The sequence below is a fragment of the Rhipicephalus microplus genome, chromosome 4, assembly GCF_043290135.1.
Source record: "Rhipicephalus microplus isolate Deutch F79 chromosome 4, USDA_Rmic, whole genome shotgun sequence".
Taxonomy (NCBI): domain Eukaryota; kingdom Metazoa; phylum Arthropoda; class Arachnida; order Ixodida; family Ixodidae; genus Rhipicephalus; species Rhipicephalus microplus.
In genome coordinates, this window is record NC_134703.1 from 133,992,177 (window position 1) to 134,007,504 (window position 15,328).

Consider the following 15,328-nt stretch of genomic DNA (forward strand, 5'->3'; position numbering starts at 1 on the left):
CAGTCTTTCGCCTTCTCGTGTGCTCTTCTTTTTCCCTGATGTTACGTGGAGCCCTCCTTTCCACATCCTCCCCACCCCAATCGAATGTGCCCGTTTTACCCTGTTTTCTCTGAACTTTCTTTTTCTTTCATTCCCTCTGTTTAGATGTTTCGTCTCCTTGTCTTCTCATTTCTAGCTCGCCTAGCCTGTCTCGTCGTTTCTTCGCCTTGATCACCTCGCCTCGTAAAACAAAGGAGAAAGTGGATGACTGGAAACAAAGAGACACTGATCATGATGCTCTCTTTTCTCGGCTTCTCGTCGCCTTTCAGTCCATTTTTGTTCTGTGGCGTCCTGGGTTCAAGTCCTCGCAGCATTTCACTGTGACTCGCTGATCTCGTTAAAAAAGAACGTGCAAAGAAAGGTTTTACGAGTGAGATTGCTTACACTGCGACATTCTTCTGTCACAGATGGTTGGCCCGATTTTTCGTCGTAGCATAGCTGAGTATCTTGTAAGTACTATGCTTCCTGCGCTGTGTTTCAGTGAATGTGGACTAAAAGAAATATAAGCTAAACAAGTTGCCGTGAATTCATGCCGAATTTGTGTTCTTTACCTTCGCTTCTGCCAGATGTGGTGGTGGTAACAACTTTATCGACATTTCCGGCAAATTCGTGGCTAGCGCCTAGGCCACCCCCGAGGAGGATTGGAGACCCCGTCTCCTCGCTACCTCGCCGGCTTTCTGGATGGCCCACACTTGACACTGGAGGTTAGAGCTACACAGCGTAGCCGTCCACCTTGCGCAGCTTCATCTGGAAAGACTGCATTTTCTTCTGCTAAATATTCACATTTCCGCAGAATGTGCCTAATTGATGCATGAGTCCAGCCACACAATTTGCAATTATAATCTGGATAAACACCTATGTACAACCTTTTAAAACGAACTGGGTTGGGGAAAGTGTGGGTTTGTAATTGCGTTTATACTATCGCTTTGGATCTGTCAAGTTTGGGGATGCGCGAGGGGTAAATACACCTCAATTTTTTTTATAAAAGTGTGTAATGTTACAGTATCGGGTCATTTAATCTTTCTCTGTCCAGCCGTCCAAGGGATGTTCATCCCCGGAAGAAGGCATTTCTACGCGGGGCGAAGGACGTGAAACCTCGCGCTACGCGATGGACCTCCCCACTGAGGTTACTAGGCACGGGTGTCTGGGGAGACTTGTAACGATAATTATCTGGGAAGGATCGTTATATCTGCATGCCATTGAAGTGTGGTATTATTAAAATTCCTTCCTTGTAGAAAAGTTGCTATATGCGCGATAATGTTCGTCAGGAATGCTAATAGAGTACTAGCTGCCCCTTTTTCTCAATGCAAGTAGCACAATCGTGTTATCTGTAGGATAGTTATGGCAAACATTATCTCGAGAAATGTATTATGAAAATGTGACGATAGTGGCTATTCATCTCAGAGATAGGCAACTTGGTTGCCGCGATATTATTTTTTAATACCGAAGTCCGGATATTTGTGAGAAAAATTGTTTAGGAAAACTAACTTCCTTTCCAGTGGACATTATTCCTAGGTATAATACTTTTACGGGGTTGATGACGGGGTTGCCATTTCTATGCAGAAACTGAATTTTTTTCACAGCCAGTTGCGCTGTGCTGCAGTATATAGTTGCGCAAAAACTGCAGTAGCCGCGCAAAAACTGAAACAACTTTGTTTTGTAACTTTTTTCATAGCTATTAGGACCTCGTTAGAACATGGAAAAATGATTACCGAACAAAATTTGTCTCTAGAGGTGCTGTAACATTTTCATTGAAACTGTTGGCTAAGCCTTTTTCGAAAACTGCGCTATGCAAATAAGCAGTTCCACAGAATACAACCGCGCTCTCTCTCTCTCCCAAAAGAGTTTATTTCGTACTCTATCCTACAACGTTCACGGTACGATGACTGTGTGGACGTGCACGTCCTTGCCATTAACCGGAGTTAAGTGTTTGCGAGCCCTGTTTCATCTTGTGGGGAGCCTTTCGCTGTGATGGCATGGGCAATATAGTTTGAGGGTTATGATACAGACAACTGGTTCACGCAGCATTTGTTTCGTTACTTTGACAATATGTCTTTTCTACGAATACAGACTATGGTAATAGTGAAGCGCACACTAGGTTTTCTACGAAGGGAAAGGCTACGTCATACGCACGATGGGACTGATCGTGAAGGAGCCTGCTCCAGAGAGCGTAAACCACGGATCCTCCCTGCATCCACTCGACCATCATACAAAACCAGGCCCCATCTGTGGCAGCTGAGGTTTTAGGACGGTAGACGCCAACAATTATTATTATTATTATTATTATTATTATTATTATTATTATTATTATTATTATTATTATTATTATTATTATTATTATTATTATTATTATTATTATTATTACTATTATTGCCGTCTCATGCAAGACGAGAGACGCACTCATCGCGTAGCTTGCGGACCCTTGTCATTTGCTTCAGAGGAAGCGTGGCTTCTACGGCGAGGTGGATGCACAAAGCTCGAGCTTAACGGGCAAGATCTTAAAATATTTCATTTTTCCAGCTTCGTCTCTGGTGTGGCTTACCTGTGTTTTGAGGCGAAGCGTAACATCATCGCAATAGCTTCAATCTAGAGCCATATCTGTACTCTTTTGGGAGCCGTACAGTGTTATCATAATCTTGAGCCTGCACCATGCCCATTGCAGGACAGACTTTTCCACAGTCCTTTGCTTGCTGCTGCCACTTTGTACCTATAAACTTCCTAAGGTCATCTGCCCCACCGAAATTTCTGTCTCCCCCTCACACGCTTGCTTTCTCTGGAATCCAGGTAGTTACCCTTAATGACTAGTGGTTATCCTGTCTACGTGCTACATGCCCGACCCATGTCCATTTCCTCTTCTTGATTTCAACTATGATATCCTTAACCCCGGTTTGTTCCGTGACCCACTCGGCTCTCTCGTCTTTTGAAGTTACACTTATCGTGTTCGTTTCCATCGCTTCCTGCGTCGTCCCCAATTCTAGCTGAACCCTCTTCGTAAGCCTCCAGGTTTTGCTCCACAGATAAGTATCAGAAAGATGCACACAGAATAACTGTATTCAAAACATGTAGAATGCATTGGGAGCACCACCAACGGTTTCCTGAACGTGCTATTGTCATGCGATATCGTGGGCTCTGTGTTCTCATATCCGAATGAAAATTTTTGTCGACTGTTTGTTTGAAGTCGGTAAGAAGATAAAGCACAACCTTTCCAGCAACATAAGGTAGCATTCATGCAGCACGCTCTTCAAGGGATCGGCGATGGTGGGCGTTGTTCCATCAAAAATCAGGAGCTAACCTGCGTGCAAGTTTCTTGTGATATAATTTAATGCGTTGAAAGGCACGTGGTGTCATGGGTACGGGCACATAGACATGCGCTACGTCGTTACGCATGATACCGTGCCAACGAGTTATTCCTCCTGCCGAGTCTAAAAGAACCGAGATGACCGACTCCGAAATTCTCTCATGCTTTCCGAGCCCCTTCGACGGAGACAGCGTCGTCTGATGCGAAGACGCAGGGAACGTGAACGCATTGTGTGTGAAGGTTTCGATACGATAACCCGGCGTTTCTGAGAATCCCTAGAAGAAACGTCGATTGGGTGGGTTTCCCTCACGCGAGCGGAGGTGCGGAGGTGTCAGGCTTTTCCGAGCCACCCACCGAAGCTTCGCATCCTTCCTAGCGGTTCTGATTTCCTTTTCCTTAAATTACAAAAAGCTCCCACTTCCGTCGCGACTTCTCCGTAACACCGTGTGCTCGATCTAGATTGTATATTCTCCTCGCAATTCACGCGCGCCAGAAATATCTCGGGCTCACAGATATATGCCACCCGCCAGCGCAAACATTCTCTCATCACCAGCTTCAACCAATATTTCACTTCACCTCTTCTTTCCTCTTTTTTTACTTTGTACAAATTCCCGCGCAGTCAGATATATTCACCCACCGCCTATTCTCTGCCTTCCAATATTTCGAAGATCCGCACTATTGCGCTTTGTCGTCGACATCTCGCTGTCGATGTGGGCTTTAATGCATGCATGAAAATCCGGTCGAGCGCCGGAGAGCTGGCCGTGTCTCATCGGAGGAGCCGTTGTTGTACGCGTTGCCATCCGAGAAGCGATCTCGCTTTCTGGTATAAGCTTTCTGTCGCGACTCTCCTCCAGATCTCTCTTTCGCCCATGTACATCATCTCCACGCGTGCATTTCATGGTTGCGTTTTGGCTCCGGCCTTCCTTGCAGCCACGCTCTCTTCCCAGCATATATATGCGCAAGTTGATCCACTGCATGCGCTTTATCGGCTCGACCGGGAGAAGAGCTCACGTGGACCTCCTGGCGGGAAAGGTGACGTTTGGCCTGTCCCTCTTCTTCTTCTCAGGCTGATAACACGCTCCACTGCGGGTCGATATTTGTAATATCGCGAAAAGCCCGGAAAACTTTGGGAAACCTTCGACGCAAGACGTGGGTGGGAAAGTGAACAGGGCGTGCTGGAAGGAAGTGCGAGGCGTAAAATGTACGAAGGCACGGGGTGGTGCTTTTTGTGTGAATAGGGCTTGTAAGAAGCAACGTTTCTTCCTTTTGAAACGTTTTCTCCTTCCGAGACCCCGTCACGCCAGCTTTATCGCACCGTTTTATGCATGTACTCTCGATATACGTGAAGCCAGGCGTATAAGGCAGCCAAGTGGGCGTTCAGAAGTAGTAGCAGATTTTAGTTTTGCAGGAGAGAGGAAATTCTGTCACCAAAATGAGCTATACCAACGCTATACTTCATGGGCAGAAAAACAGGGAAATAATACACCTAGTCTCAACTTGGTAGTATTACCAGCCTATGCGACGAAAACGTTTGAGTTCCGATGTGTTTTCGCAGCTCGCGGAGAGTGGTCTACTTTGCTTCCCTGTGATCCATATTTTCATGGCTCTGATGCGACCACCTTGTTTTGTTTTTCATAATGTTTGTGATTAAGCTAGCTCAGCTCACATTGTTGTTTGCTAAACGCGGTTTCATCGAGAAATTTTCGCTGTTGTTTTATATACCAGAGCAACTCGCTTTGCGCTGTGATAAAGGCTACAAAAATTTTATCACAATGCTGGGCGTTGTCTAGATTATTCATTCGTCCAAGTATTTCGAGAAGGATTATTTGTGTTCCACATGTTCGACTTGAGTGATGGTCATCGCTTCAATATTGCGATAACAATTGTATTTTCACCGTTGCTGTTGTGCCATATATATATATATATATATATATATATATATATATATATATATATATATATATATATATATATATAACACGAGTAGTTAATCAGAAGAATGGAAACATATATACCTAGTGTCCTACATGTAAACAGATGCTGAAACGTTTTATTGTAAATTGAACAGTCTTTCTTGAAAAAATGGTAGTGCTACCTTACATGTGTTAATCATGCTCTGAACCTCTCACGCGCAATTCTAGGCAATGGCCGGGGCTACAGTCGCTTCGTGAGCGCAGTCGCAATATTGTAGTTTGACATGCATAAAGCAGAGCACCATGCCATGGAGGAAACTGCAACTAATATAAATTCAAATTGTTTCCGATGATGCCACTATTTTTGTGGATGGTTTGTCGATTATTGGGAGCACAGTAAAAATCGTATGACTGTGATAAGCGGTAAAGTTTATTTTTTGCCGTCTCTCAAACATTGGTGTTCTACATATAGGACGCTAGGCACATGGGATGTCACACTGTGACAATTTGGAACTCGTACAGCGTTGTGCCCGTGATGCTAGTCGTGATGCAATGACACGGATATGGGTGTATATTCCATTTATGTTTTTATTTTATTTGCACTCAGGAGATTCCGCTGTTCATTTCACTCAAGAAAATACCGGTAGATGCTTGATTGATTGATTTGTGGGGTTTAACGTCCCAAAACCATAATCTGATTATGAAAGACGCCGTAGTGGAGGGCTGCGGAAATTTTGACCACATGGGGTTCTTTACCGTGCACCCATATCTGAGCACACGGGCTTACAACATTTCCGCCACTTGTAGATGCTGACAACATCTTAGATCATATGGACGCTGGCGATGATGTGCCTTCACTTGTGGCCATTCTGCCGCCAAACAGTTATGCTTGTGCAGCGAAAGGTCAATAAAGCGGTGATCAAGAAGGCACGCAAAAACAAATAAAAGAAAATGTCTCGAGGCTTTTACAATTACATAGTCGACACCGAATCAAAAATACTTGAATGCCGTTGCAAGGACAATGTACAGCACGGTTCCCGTGATCTGAAAGGGGTTGGAACCGCGCACATGGCGGAAAGATACTCTGCATAAAAGCAATCTAAGGTCACGGTGAAGCAGCCTTTTTGATTTCCAAATACAATGCCAAAATGGGTGAAGTTGACGAACTTAATCAAAATATTGCAAAGTACCACATCCACGAGGGTTGTGAAGTGGTAGTCGTCACTGCCAACGCATCTTCTTGATGCATGTGTGAACAACGCACTTAAGTTGTACGGAAAGGGAACAAACCAAATAGACCTGAGAATGTTTCGAAGGGATGTAGCAATGTCGTACTTAAAGAAATATGGCTACAAGCCATATTTCTTTGAACGTGGAAAAAGCCGCCGATCTCCGTTGGAGGCACAAAGTTGATTTTACCGCACTGACCACTTGGTTATCCCCAAAGAAATGAAAACAAGGTGTGCTCACAGCCATGGGAAAACGAGCACACGTTGAAAAAAAATGGCATCACAGTGCATGCGAAATGTTTCAAATCACACCGTTCTTCTAAGTAGTACTGCACGCTGTACGCATTGAAAATCGGCACAACGCGACAAGAGGAGAGTGCCAAAATCATTGACAAAGTATTTCGAGAAAGATAATTTGTGTTCCGTATGTTCAACTTGAGTGATGATGGTCGCTTCATCATTGCGACAACAGTTATATTTTCACCGTTGGTGTTGTGCCCTACATATATATATATATATATATATATATATATATATATATATATATATATTGGGCACAACACCAACGGTGAAAATATAACTGTTATATATAACTGTTAAAATATAACTGTTATATATATATATATATATATATATATATATATATATATAACAAGTAGGTAATCAGAAGAATGGGCACATATATGCCAAAACCATTGTTCAAAACCTTTGTTCAAAAAAAATTTTTTTTTATGAATGAAGGTTTTAATCTTTTTTCTGAGATCATCGAAGCTAATATTTCGAGAGGAGGAAATAAATTTTCTAGTATCGCCTAGTTCAGGCATATATGGATAACTGACTAGATAACGACGGTCATGCTATTCATCTTACTAACGGCGAGCTATATATAAACACAATTTGTTACTGGCTTACTGTCAATGGATTCAAAAGACACATTCTTGAACAAAGTCTATGTGGCTCTCATTCAGCACGAAAAACGAGACGCCTAGTTCCGCAGAAAAGTTTCTGCCTCATTGTTTTACTCGTGACGCCGTCTATCAATATTTTAAGAAGAAACAGAAGTTCGTCATGTATGGCCTTGATCGTTTAACATCTTTGTCGCATGTCTTTGAGGCCCGTGGTCGGCAAATATAGCCTATCCTGCTAGCCATCCCATTTATTTACGTGTAGTTGTCGGAAACTGATCAAAACTACCACGACCCTTTGCTGTTAAGCTAATAGCTACAAATGGTCTACTTCCACATAAGTGATGACGCTCTAGGCTGACAGAAGTGGCGGCCTGCTGCGCGTAAATATTCTAAAAATTTTGTTTACTCCTGGGGTGACCGATTTCTACGTCATTCTTACAAAATTAAAAACTCTCCTCATACTAACCACCGGTTTCATGGCTAATCCCACATGGAGAGTGGTAACCATATATAGACAACTTTCCGCAGCTTTTTTTCAAAGCAAAACTAGATGGTTCCAATGCACCGAAGCACCATGGCCTTCTGCGTGGCCGCGATGTGGCGTGTGGCGGGCGTTGCCCTACAGCTACGTTCTCGTTAGCAGTTTGACGAGCCCGTGGCGCTGCCGGGCGATGATGTTAGAGTATGTTGAACTCCTGAATCTAATCCCTACGTCCGCTTTGCTAGCCTTCAACCTGGGAGCACCGGTGGCAAATCGGCCAGCCATCGGCCAATTCGCCACCGCTGCTCCTACTGAGATGCAGAAAAGCAGCTATAGAAATCCCTACAGAAATGCAGCCGCCGCGGCCGCAACCGAACCCGCGCCGTTAGGGGCAGCAGCCAAGCGGTGTGCGATCGGGTCGGTAGCGGCTCATTATCATTGACTTGCCGTAAAGCCTTTCTTTTCAGTACCTGATACGAATAAACTGCAGTATCAAGCAAGTGTATTTTCTCTCTAGAACAAACTTGTTAGCCATGGTACATGACTGATCAGCTAGCCAGAAAACCTGATTTTCCTGCACTTATTGAGCAAAAAGAAGCTCATAATTTTCGTAAACATGCATATGGGCACGTTTACGAAAGCGTTCTAGCTAAGCCCTAAACAACTCAGTGGAGAAATAGTTGTTCGTACAACACGGTATTGTATGGGCCGATTTGTGCTACCAGAGCCACACACAAAATATTTATTTATGCTTGATACGCATGTTTTAACGTCCCAAAACCACCACATGATTATGAGAGACGCTGACGAGTAGGGCCCCGGAAATTTCAACCCTCTGAAGTTCCTTAAGGTGCACCTAAACCTGAGCACACCAGCCTACAGAATTTCCGCCTCTATCGGACATGCAGCCGCCACAGCCGGGATTCGATCCTGTGACCTGCGGATCAGCAGCCTAGTACCTTAATATTAGACTTCCCCCGGTGGGACTCACACAAAAGACTGAAGAAACTAACTGCCAATCTCGCATTTGCTGCTGCGCGGCTAAAGCTTATGTGCGTGCCCAGGAATTCTTCAAACCGTCTTTCCTTCTTCATTTGAGACGCCACGAGGAATTCGCGTACGTGGGCGGTGCCTCTCAGATACACTCCCTCGCTTCTGAAACAGTCACAATGTGTCTCACTTATTCTCCTTTCCTCACTTTTATTTTTTTATCTCATTTGAAGTAGTCCAGAGACGCAAACAAACAAACAGACGTTGCAGAAGCGAGCTTGGCTACAAAAAAAAAAAAAAAAAAACGGTGAAGTACGAAGTCTGCACGGTGGGCACACAAATCTTCCCCGAGCTCACCACGTTTCGTGCCTGCATGTCCCGTATATAACCCGCTACCACACACACGCAACAAAGTTCCAGCGCCAGTCGGCCGCTTTTCGCTTGAACGTCTTCACTAGTGCGGCCGCCGTATACGAGGCTGCAGCGCCGCGGCCCGTGCCGCGACAAAAGTGGCGGCCATCAGTATGCGGCTCACGCGCTTCTTTACGCGCCTCAGTTGCTGTGCATCAGTCAAGCAGACTCTATTCTCCCTTACTTTCGAAGCCTGCACGGTCCCCCCTTCCTTGCTTGCGTGCCTGCCGGTTTGTGTGCGCGCGCACGCTGCCGCCACCAGTGTGTGAGTGCTGCGCTCGACTGTTGCGTATGCGGAATATTTACACGCAATCTAGCAAAGGCGTATCCCACTGCGATTTTCTAAACCAGAGCAGCGCCAGCCGAGGATACCTCTGGTGTAGTCTTCACGGAGTGGCAGTATGGTTACCCCGTTCAAATATGCACGGGCTCTGCGAGTCTTACAACGAAGGATCGGAACCCCCATGAATCAGTGCAACGGAGTGATTACCACGACTAGAAGTTCTTTGTATGCCTTGTGCGAAATGGGTGTGCAAATTCTGTAAACGCTACACGATTGTAATGTTGCCCTATGGTATCTGCAGCAGTTTGAATGCACACCATTACCGGCCCCGCCGCGGTGGTCTGATGGCTAAGGTACTCGGCTGCTGACCCACAGGTCACGGGATCGAGTCCCGGCTGCGGCGGCTGCATTTCCGATGGAGACGGAAATGTTGTAGGCCCGTGTGCTCAGATTTGGGCGCACGTTAAAGAACCCAATGTGGTCGAAATTTCCGGAGCCCACCACTACGGCGTCTCTCATAATCATGGTGGTTTCGGGACGTTAAACCCCACATATCAATCAACCATTATGGTGGCCTCCTGTGCTTCCAAAAAACATCTCTGATCCACCTGAACAGATAAATAGTGTAGTCAATGATTGTCAAATTAATAGCTAAAAACTTTATAGATCGGGAGATGAGACATCGAGCCCATTGAAATTGCTGAGGCATTTCAGTGCCACTTACTCATAGTACAGTACGTGCTAAGAGAGCGCATCCTGACGAGAGCCTATTCATTGCTTTTACCAAATTTTTCTGTCTTGCTGCTATGCATTTAACGTTTTCCGAATTACATGTGGCAACCTGAACGTCAATTTTGTGCACGCGCAAAGAACATGGTGCATTCTCTTTAATCTCACAAATGTTCCAAACCCAAGTTTCTTCAAGTTCCTTGTGAATCGTTGCAATACTTAAGAACTTTGCTGCTGATAAATGGAGCTTGACTGCGTGTTCTGTAAAAATAACACTTGAACTTAAATGTTTCATTTTTATTAGCATACAATTGTATTACTGAATCATAGAAACGTATGACGATGAGAATACTTTGGTGGCGAACCTAGATGCTCTATCAAATCGCAATAAATTCTCAGATGAGGAAAGTGCAATATAAGTATTGTTGAAATTTCTACGAATGATTTCGACTTGGAAGCTACTGAAAAAAGTCCCCGTGCAGAAACTATAGTCGTTTTTCTGCCTGATTGGTGCTATAAATGCTACGTAAGTGCAATTGTCTTCCTCCTGACGTTGCCACCATTATCTCTGCCTGTCCTGGTTTCTACATTCAAATAATCACTTCGAACATAACTGATATGTTGATCATGTGCAATATTTTTAGCCAGTCTCATACGTACTGTTTTCATCGGGAGGCCCTAGAGGTATGCAACTGAATTGAACTGAACTTTGTATGAGTAAGCAATCAGACTACTGCGATTCTAACCAATAGCTGCGCAACTACAATTACTAGCTCCCTGACGCATGGGAATGTGCATTTCACGCGGAATAGCATACAGATTATTTATCTAACGATGCAAAGCTTTAATTAGACAAACCAGTGTCTCCATAAAGAACAAGCTGCAGCAGTGGTGCTCGCTCAGTGTTGTTACTGTGTGGAAAACCACAAGATAGCAAGAAACAAGTTGATGCCCTGACAAAGCTCTCGATAAAATGTTGGTTTCAGCGAGGAATGGTTGTATGAAATAATGAAGGGGCGTAAAGGTGTGACAGTATAATGAACAATGATGAAACGGATGCACACTGTTGAGCCACCAAGTATAGCATCAGCATGTCGGTGGCAACTGGAAAGACTCCGCTCCGTTTGCGGAAACGCATACTTCCTTCTGGCTTGCTTGAGACAGCAGTTGCCACTGCAATAGCACAGTGCTGTCCGTACAAGCGTAATGTCGCCCACCCGGGCGGTCTTTTGGAGCCTAAAAGAGGAACCACGGACGCGGCCCATTTGACCCGCTGGAATCAAATTTCGCCCTACTCACTCTCGGCTAATGTATTCCGCCTACGCCGTTTCGTACTTTCGCTCCCGCGGCTGTTCGCATGCCGCGCCGCTCGTTTAGTGCGGGCACCGCGAATGTTCTTTTTTGATTCTGCAGCGGCGGCGTAGGGCTTTTGTTTCACCGCTGCAACGGCGGCCTCTTTAAAGTTATCCCGCCTATTCTTTTCGTGAACCAGAGTTTAAGCTGCTGATCCGAGGTCGCAGCAGGGCATAAGGAGAGAAGTGCTGGCTACATGTGGACATGGTGCCCCTGTAATATTCGGGGGTCTTACAGAGAAAGAACGAATGAATAAAAAGAGCGAGGTCCGGTCATCTCTTATGTAAAGCAGGCGAGAAGGTTACTAGACCCAGCATGAGAAAAGAGAGCACAGAGAAGGAAACGAACCCGATATGCGCATGTATGCGAAGGAACTGGAAACCATTTGCAGGCCGCTAAGGTTAGTGTGAGTGTCCTTGGAATTGTAATAAGCCGTTTAAGTCCCTTTGTATACGCATATGTTAGCAGAGACCAGTGGATGACGTAGTTATAGCGAAGGCACCGTCTTTTATCTGGCGACTCATTCAATCTTCCCGGGTGTTTTCAGGAACATATATAGATCAGTGCTTGGAGTTACGAATCATGTGTTTTTGCAGGTGAAACAATTTGGTTAACGTGTAAAGAGTGGTTAGTACAGAGCTAGTTAAGCACAATCAAAACATTCTTTTCAAATTTTGTTTACAATATCGCTCGCGTTACATAACCCTAAGCTTAGCCTCTTTTTTTTAATGATTACAATGACCCAATGAGAAGTTTTCTCATGTAGGCAGCCCGGTGACTAACACCTTTATTACCATTAGAGTAATACAATAAGTCTTCTTGAAGTATACCTTGTCGTACAAATACCAAACAATCGCTCCAATGGTTTACTTTTGGTATTAGACAATGTCATTGTCATAACACATTTTCACAATACAAAATTTAAATCCAGTTCACCCAATATTAATCGCAAATTTTGTGGCTCTCCTGACAGAGGTGCTTAAATTGATAATCAGCCATTAGCACAACTATAGCGCTTTGACCCGCGTTCAGCTTCCAATTCTGCCATCCCTGCCTTCAAAAGTCAGAAAGCTGGCAGTTTTATTGACACTCTTACCTAAATATCTTTTCTCCGGAGAGTGTAGGGACATCTATTTTAAAGAGAAGCAACACGTACGAAACAGCAGCACATACCGGTAGTATATATATATGTTCGCCAAGACAAGCATGGTGTCTGGGGGACACTTTGTCCAAGTCCAACAAAGAATAATGCAGAATGCCAACATGTAAAAAAAACACGAACAAAAATCACATAAACACAGTGACATGAACTCTACACAGCTTGGCGGGGTTTTGAAATGTTAAACAAAACTGTGGCTTCGCGCTGATTGCAGGTGCGGTCACGTTTTACGCAAGAACGCTCTGCTTAGCAGCGACAGGCTGAATAGTACGGTAAAAGGGTTATCGTTATCTGGTGCTGTGACTTTCATGTCACCAGAGGAAATGTTTCCAGATATTATTGTCAATACATAAATCATATTCCCACCCACATATGGAGTTAATTTGTTTCGTTCATTTTTTTTTTTCGGCCTGGACTCAACTTTCGGCACTCTGAGAGTAAATGCTAACGAGACCTTCATTGAGACGTCACTGTCACCTGGAAGGGCATCATTATTATGATTCATTTTTTGTCCTTGATAAATGACCCACAGCTTATTCCCAATCTTAGTTTAGTTATACCAATTGAAGGGAGTATAAAAATCGTGCGAGTGAAAGCAAAAGAAAGTGTCGAATATAGAATTGACGATCTTTCCTCATGCTAATCTGCAACGAATGCAAAGTCCTGCTTGAGGATAACCCCACCCTATCCTTATTGTAATCAGGCCAACGACATAGTGTTGATAATGGCTTTAATAAGATTTTATAGCCCTCATCTGCAGGCACCATTCTCTCGTCAAAGGGAGTTGTACTGGCTCGTCCCAAGTTCGCTCACACTCGCCGTTAGGGGCAAGCAGAAAACAGACGCGTGAGCGCGTCCTTTGCGTAGCCTGGCCATAATCCGCCTACTCATGCAGGCTGAAAGACACGCGCATGGTGTTCCATTTTCAGTGTCCCTGTCTCATTATTATTTTCATTAACCGCTAGGCTATGCCTCCTGGTGCTGCTGTCGCACCGTAAAACTTGGCTATCACCATGGGCTGATTGCCTGATCACAGACGGAGCATGAGACGCACGAAAATGAACCATATCTGAAAAACACTCAACTCTATATTGGCTGCCACATTGTGACCCAGTTTTGCTCGTCCAGTGCCTCTAAACGCATCAGCGCACCTGCGAAATTCGTGGAACAAACAAGAAATCACCCCCACATGCAGTAAAAGAAAAGCTCATCCCTCTTTCTTCTCCCCCCCCCCCCCCTTGTTATGCCCCGTGTAGAGTAGCAGGCTAGAGCGTACTATGTCAGGCCGACCTCTCTGTCTTTTAATAAACTCTCACTCTCTTTGTTCCTAATGCCGTGGTATGCAGTACGGGTTGTAAGTTCTTTACGTCATAGACGCTCCAAAAAAGAGTGCGCCGAGACGACGTATATACCGGAAGCGAGAGCGGAAGTCCGGAGATATCAAAACACAAGAGCAAACTACGAGTTACGATGCCATCTCCAAAAGTGTGTTTGCTACAATTATTATAATACAGAAAAAGTTAAAACTTCTCCTAAATCGCTTTAAGAAAAAGAAATACAGGAGCTGGAAGTTCGAAGCCCGTGCTACCAGAACTCAACGAGTGGGCCTATATGGCTCTAGTCATAAATATAAGAGCAAAAAAAAAAACGAAACAGGAAGCAGAGAGCTCCTCTGCACTGTCAGTAGCTTTGGTGGCGCGGAAGGCACCGCAGATGGCACGTCAGACGACAACCCTCTCTCTGGTACCAAACGCATAAACCCTGCTTTTTTTTTTGTTGATGTGAGTCTCACCCTTCCGCGAACGGGCTTCTCTCCGGGACGACCGAAAAATCGTCCGGCTCGGCACGGGACATCTCTGCGCCTACATGAATCATCTGTCGTTCGCGCCCTGATCCACCGCTGTCATCACCTCCCGCCGTGCCAACGAACTCCCACGTTGGTACAAGGGACGTCAAAATAGAAAAGTAAAATAAAATGAAGTGCATTGAGAACAACGAATGGAGCGTCCCCAGCTGAACCATGCTCACGTTGAAAGAAGTGGCAGCAGTTTTGCGCGGCTAAATAGTACAAAAATGTGAAATGACGCACGCTTCAGCATGTGAATAAACCGTGAAAAAAAAAGAAAGAAGAATGGCAGACTTATGCCACGTCAGCAAAGGATTCTGGGTCCTATGATGTTTCACAAGTATGGTTAGCGGACGTGGTAGGTCATATTTCGTGATTTCGGGGATGAATATTTTTGCGATATGACAGATGTAATATACTATCCGAGCGATAATACTGGAGAGAAAGATAAAGAAAGGCAACTGAGTGAACAAAAAAGAGAAAATTGGAGGATCTTGATAAGACAGGTGCTTGGGCTAGTTGGTGATTGGGAATCAGCATATTTGCACAGCGCAAGACTACGCGTAGTTACGACGTCACTACAGAAGAAGATCTTTAAGCTTTGCCTTTAAGAGTTGAACGGGATAGCGATATGCTGTCCCTATAGAGCGTACTTCAAACTTTTAGTGCATGAAATAAAAGATGATAAA